A 6,000-nucleotide genomic window follows, 5' to 3' on the forward strand; every position below is an offset into this window, starting at 1 on the left:
CATATAGAATACTTACTCAAATGCCCTTCAAACAGGAGAACAAACAGGGCCAAAAGAAGAGTTTCATAGGGTGAACGGTCGAAAGCGTGGTCCCAGTTGAGGCGAATGGGAAATAGCTGTAAAACAGGAGCCTTTGTCAGAGGGGCAGAACATTAGGCAGGCTCGGTGCTAGTCGGATAGAAGAAGACACAAGTGCACAGATCTTTCAAGGCGAATTCAACATGTACATATGTACCAGTTATAGTCTATATGTATACGCCAGGTACTAAGTGAACGAAGATTTCCTGCTCTTGGAAAAAAAGATCCGCCGAAAAAGCATCGCTGAAATGCGGCCAATTCCGATTTTTCCAGTCATGCAGGGCAGTACGGTTCTCAATCATGATTGAATGGAATCGTTGTTTCGGTTACTGTATATGCACTTTTCAGCAATGTACAGCGAAAATACTATCCGACACCCTATGTACAGCTATGTCTGTACATATTTGATCGTGGGATTGGAAGCAACGAAACTGTGGAGCTTGAACCCTGACAAAACCGAAACGGAATAGGAAGCTGTATTAAGTGTGTAACTGCTAAATCAATTCCTGGACGATGATCTAGTTTAATTCTACAGTTCGTTCATATCTACGCGCGCCTGTCCGTTGTGTCATTTCACAGTAGAGTTGCCATATGAATATATTCTTAGGCAAATTATAGAAGTAAACGCTGATTTTATCTTTTTTTGGTGTTCGCTAAAAGTTGCACAGCATTTTGTGTGCCAGAGTGTGAAGAGAACAGAGATTCGGAAGTCCCGCAAAAAGTTTGAGACAACACGGTTATAGAAAGAGAGAGAGAGAGAGAGAGAGAGATGGAGAGAGAGAGAGAGAGAGAGAGAGAGAGAGAGAGAGAGAGAGAGAGAGAGAGAGGGAAATGTGCTAGGTGTCCTTCAAAGAAAGTAAATAACTGGCAGATATCCAGTAAATTCAGTTAGTAGAGGTATTGTAAGTACTTTGGTCAGCTGTACGGTTGAACTAGATGCGTTTAGCATCAATTAGATGAATCCAGCCGCCTGAGGTGCTCAACCATTCAAGTAGCGCCGAAGAATCCAATGTTCTATTCTACGAAACTGAAGTCACTACATTACGATATTTCACATGCGTAGCGATGTTCGAAGTTCTACGAAACCTAAGAATCACTTTACCGCTAACGTAAATTGGCACAGCCGATCAGCTATGCGACAATTTATACTGCTTGCCATTCGCTTATATTATTGTCTTCCCATCGGCGGCACTTATTGACAGTGACTGCACTCGAAGTAGTTTTCAAGTCCGAGTAAGCCGATGGATGGATCCGGGTGACTGTGGCGGGCAATGGCTTACTCTCTGGCCTTCCGAGTCATTGCGTTTCACCGCACTTTAAAGTTCCTCTTCAGCCGACCGACAAACTGCCAACTGAAAGCCATTAAGATCGCCTGACACCCTAACATCACAACACTATCCGTTCGACTTTGCTTGTAGCTCCGTTCACTTCCCTTATATTCTGAGATTTGTCTCGATCGAACCCCCGCGAGTCGGAGAAAGCAAAGCGGGATGGCTATGCTTCGAATGTTGAGACTCAAACTACCCCTGTTTGCCAATAGTCGTCAGCTCCGTTTTACGCCATGTCGTCGGTGTTGCACCGATGCTATATATATAAGGATTCGATGTTTACAAAGATAGCATTTAATTAAAGTATAACGTACCTCTAATTTGATTCAGACCCTTACAAAGATGGGCATAGAAGCCAAACAAATTTTATGAAATATAAAGAGCCGTGAAGCGAATGCCACATTCATTTAAAAATGATGAATGTCATATGGCCAGTATTTGAGCTCATGGCCGCGTGCATTTAGGTACTGTGCCAAAAATACTGGCCGAGGTAGATCGTAGCTAGTGCCAACAAGCAAGCAAGCTGGATTGTATCTGCAATTATATTTATCCCTGAGAGGTCGGTTTTGAAGGTTAATTAAAAACACCGTGCAGTGGGGGAGCTTTTATAAATGGCGTGCCTACGTAGCCTCCACTATCTCGGAAGTCCTGACGCTTTGTAACCCCAGCCTTCCGTCATTCCTAGTCAGTGCGGGTGAACGCAAAGAACTCTACGAACACGTCAGCTCAACTGTTCGATATATAAACTCCTTCAAGAAAGAATAAGGAGTTATCCGAAACATCTATCCGGAATAACGAGCTGACGTCCCAGACAAGGCAAAACTCCGAAGCATGCACATGGTTCACGCAGATAAGCTCAAAGCTGTTATTGCCAGAAACCACTAACAGAGTACCCCCGGTATTTTTCACACACAACAAAAAGATAGAATGCGCGTAAATCAGTTTTATTGTGGTTATACTATAATAATTCACAATATCTGAAAATAAATTTTTATACGAAACAAAGGGCTTGACTTTATCGTTGACGAAGCATCACTAGAAATAATATTTCTTAATTTTACATCCGGATGACTACAGTTAACCGTAGTCTTATAAACTAATCGAACTTCTGTGACCTTGTAGTTTGTATTGCAGTAACTGGACGTTCGGGATTTAACATTTGGTAGATATCGAACTTAGTACCTTTTTTTTGTTTTCAGCAATACTTGAGGACTTCGAAACGAGTTTAGCGGAATAAAAGGATTCTAGACAGAGGGTAATTTTGATAGCAAGTGTTCACGAAAAATCCTTACTGCTTGAGCCAGCCATACGACTACTATTGTAGATGGCATAAAACTGTGTTTTGTTAATACAGTTATAGTAAGACAGAAAAAATTACATACAACAGTAACGTCCATGTGGCTTGGGACGAACGGCCATGACAACAGCCTTAGTATCTTCGATCATATACTTTTCTACACGTATGAAGCGCAGTGTCTATATCGATAAATCACTCCGAATTATGTATCTTTTGAGGCTGCCGTATACATATAAACGTCCGCTGCTTCGAATTTGGAATTTCCTTTTTCGCTTGCTACAGGGGTTATAGTAGAAGTACATAGTTCCTGCATTACCGACGCTAGCAAAGGCATCGGTGAATCTGCTGCTAGTTCTGCTGCCCGCCAGCAAGTCGCCTGCCTCCTGTAACCGCCATCTTGTGAAAGGCGAACCTTCTCAGGCCTCATTAATATGGGACTCACGTGGCTCTCAACTGCTGGAAGACATACCCATGAGCCAGTAAGAACGGTGCCTTTACACGCCTTGTCCACCTGCACAAAGTGAAGAGGGCGCTATCGATGTCTGAGCGTTCGTCCAAGCCTAAGTCTAGCTTTGTGATGGCAACCGTGTGTTGAAGCCGCCCAAACAGCACTTGTCCGTCGTGTGTGACCGTTACAGGTATGGGACATTCTAAGAAGGCAGCACTCACAGTTCCCAGATTCGGACGTGCGAGTCTTCAACGAGGTAGCCGTGCGACCAGTTCGTCTGTTTTCGCTTTGCCAGGCGTGTTAGGGATAGGACGAAACCAAATGATGGTATAAGGTGGGAATCGGCGGTTCTACTTCTTTCTCTTCTAACAATCAACCGTTTCAACTGGCTTTCTTTTTACCTCGCTTTCGCTTCGTCTTGTCTCGGTGATGATGGTGATCGCGTCTGCATTTTCTTCAACTTTGTTCCGTGACAAAGGTAGTGAAGGCCGTGATAGAAGAGATTCAGCGACAATAATCATAAATATAATAATAATAGTAAGAATAATAATAATAAATCTTTTGCCTATTTAGCGCTGGTGCCATTTGGCTGACGGTCTATACAATTCTACTTGCTTAATCGAATGGCGAAAAGCTCGAGTGAAATGGAGAAATAGAAAACGAGGACTTGAGTCAAAAGAAAATGAAGAAATATTGTGAACTTGATCAAGAGCTCCTTGTAGGTAAATAAATCGTAGGCTGATTGCATGACTTCACTCGCGATGTTTATTTATAAGAACATATGTGTTATACATACATTTGTTTATGTGATACTGATGTATTGTGAGCGTTTATAGCGCACCAGAAGATAGTAGATATTACCACTTAGTTAAGGGTCTTACTGCAGATATGTAAAACAAATACAGTACAAGACCACTTAATATATTGATTAAGGAAATATACGAAGTATCCGAACATGTAATTTTTTTATGAACTTGGATACAAATATCATATGCTTGCTGCAAATTAGAACCTCTCGTATATGAAATTGGCATCCGTGCCAGTCTGCTTGCATCGGTTCCATTCAGCACAGTGTTTTCTTCGGAAGATCATCACATTGCGTGCCTATGGTTTTTGTAGGATTAACCGTGATAAGTTTTCGATTTATGACCACCCCGAGGCGCAGGGACTAATCTATCGTTTTATCATGCTTGTCGTCAATTTTGCTATTGCTATAACCGCTTCGGTAGCTGCTGCCATTGATGTGGAGAAGTCCTCATTTTCCCAAATCCTCGCCTCTTTTTTTCTTGAGGTAAAACAGAGAAAAAAGTCCACTCATCCATCAAGGTTTAGTTCTTACCTCCCCCTCAAGTCTCTGGGCCTTGGCCAAAATGTAAACAATCTGGAAACCGCTGAGAGCAAAATGTGCGTCTTACCAGCGCTTCACTGCCTGGGGGGTGCCTTCTCGATTCTCTACTCGTTCGGGCTTTCTTATTCATTCCACTACTGTGGCTACTCCTATTGCCGCTATAGCTATTGCCTTCTCCTATAGGAAAGCTGGAGGTTCGGCGCAGCGGTACGGTGTTTTCGATGTGATGAAAGCCGGGGTGACGGCACGCCGACTCGGTGACGCGTGAAACTGCTTTAGCGGCTGCTTCTTGCCGTGTTGTTTCTACTAGTGCCGCTTATGGGAGGTGGAGTCGCCAGTGCGGCTGAAGCAGGATGTCGGCAGTAAGGGCTAATAGTGACGTCCAAATATCGTAGACGTCGTACTAAAGGAACCCAGGGAAGTGCCAGCCAGCCACGTAGCAGCCTATGGATTGGGCTAGGTCAAGTTCGTCCTGTTTTCTCTCATTCGCTCTCGGTAACTCAAGCAAGCGAGTTTCTTCTACCGAGATAAACGACCAGCCCTCGTGGTAGCTGGCAATAGGGACAGCATAGCCTCGATGCTTACACACACACAGACACACACACACACACACACCCACAGTGAGCATTGACTGAGTAACCCCCAGCAGCAGTGGTTGGACAATAAGGATACATGGGCCAGTAGGACTGATACAACGACAGCGGGAGTTCGATCGGTTCGTTGGTCTAGTTAATGTCCAGTCTAGGTGAGGACTAAAAGCAGGTAGTAGATCCTTTGTCTGTCTTGACCCTACAACACACATTCGTTCACTGGGTCATCAGGGTCCTTTTAGTGTTTATTCGGCAAGACCCCGTAGAGGCAATCTTTGTATGTGTCTGTTTGTGTGTCCGGGTTTGTCTGAGTGGCCATACTGTAAAAGTGTGGCAATGGCACCAACAGTAGGAGTCACCGAGGTCGCTGAGACACGGGTACCAGGACTACCGCTAAGGATGTTGAAGCTCAATGTGAAAGTGGCGCCTAGCTGAGCGGAAGTATTGCCTCTTCCTTCAAGATGACTTCTCCGCGTCTTTTCATTCGGCCAGCGTGACCCTTCTCCCAACGCAGGTCGCAAGACGTTCACAAGCGTTTTCAGTATAGCCAACCCTCTCTCTCGCTTCGTCGTCGTTGTCAGCGACCTCCGCAGACCTGGAGGTTTCCAGGTACTGCCGGAGGCTTTCATCTCCGTTCGACCTCCTGATCGGCTGATGTGTGAGTGTCCTGTAGCTTTCTGTCTACCTGTGTGTAACTGTATACGGCCAGCTACGTGGCAGAGACGCCCAAAGCTTCATAGTGACTCAGACAGCTACTGCAATCGGCAAGCACTAATAGTAGCTTTTTGCAATCTGACATTTAAAGAAGAAGCTGATTTTTCGATGAAACCGGAGCCGAACAAACTACACCTTGTCAATACAAAACTGCAAAGTTAGTGAGCGATCCGCTTTACATATGTATTTGGTGGTAC

General features: G+C 44.4%; 1 long non-coding RNA gene across 1 annotated transcript in view; it reads left to right on the top strand.

The window, feature by feature from the left end:
• LOC147757495 (uncharacterized) overlaps positions 1-3,901 on the top strand; it is a 76,089-nt gene extending 72,188 nt beyond the window's left edge. The window contains exon 5 of the long non-coding RNA XR_015320923.1: positions 2,606-3,901. This is a non-coding gene — a long non-coding RNA (uncharacterized LOC147757495). The remainder of the gene's footprint in view (positions 1-2,605) is intronic.
• Positions 3,902-6,000: the final 2,099 nt, after the last annotated feature.

The sequence above is a fragment of the Varroa destructor genome, unplaced genomic scaffold (genome assembly GCF_002443255.2).
Source record: "Varroa destructor unplaced genomic scaffold, Vdes_3.0 BEIS01000002.1, whole genome shotgun sequence".
Classification (NCBI taxonomy): domain Eukaryota; kingdom Metazoa; phylum Arthropoda; class Arachnida; order Mesostigmata; family Varroidae; genus Varroa; species Varroa destructor.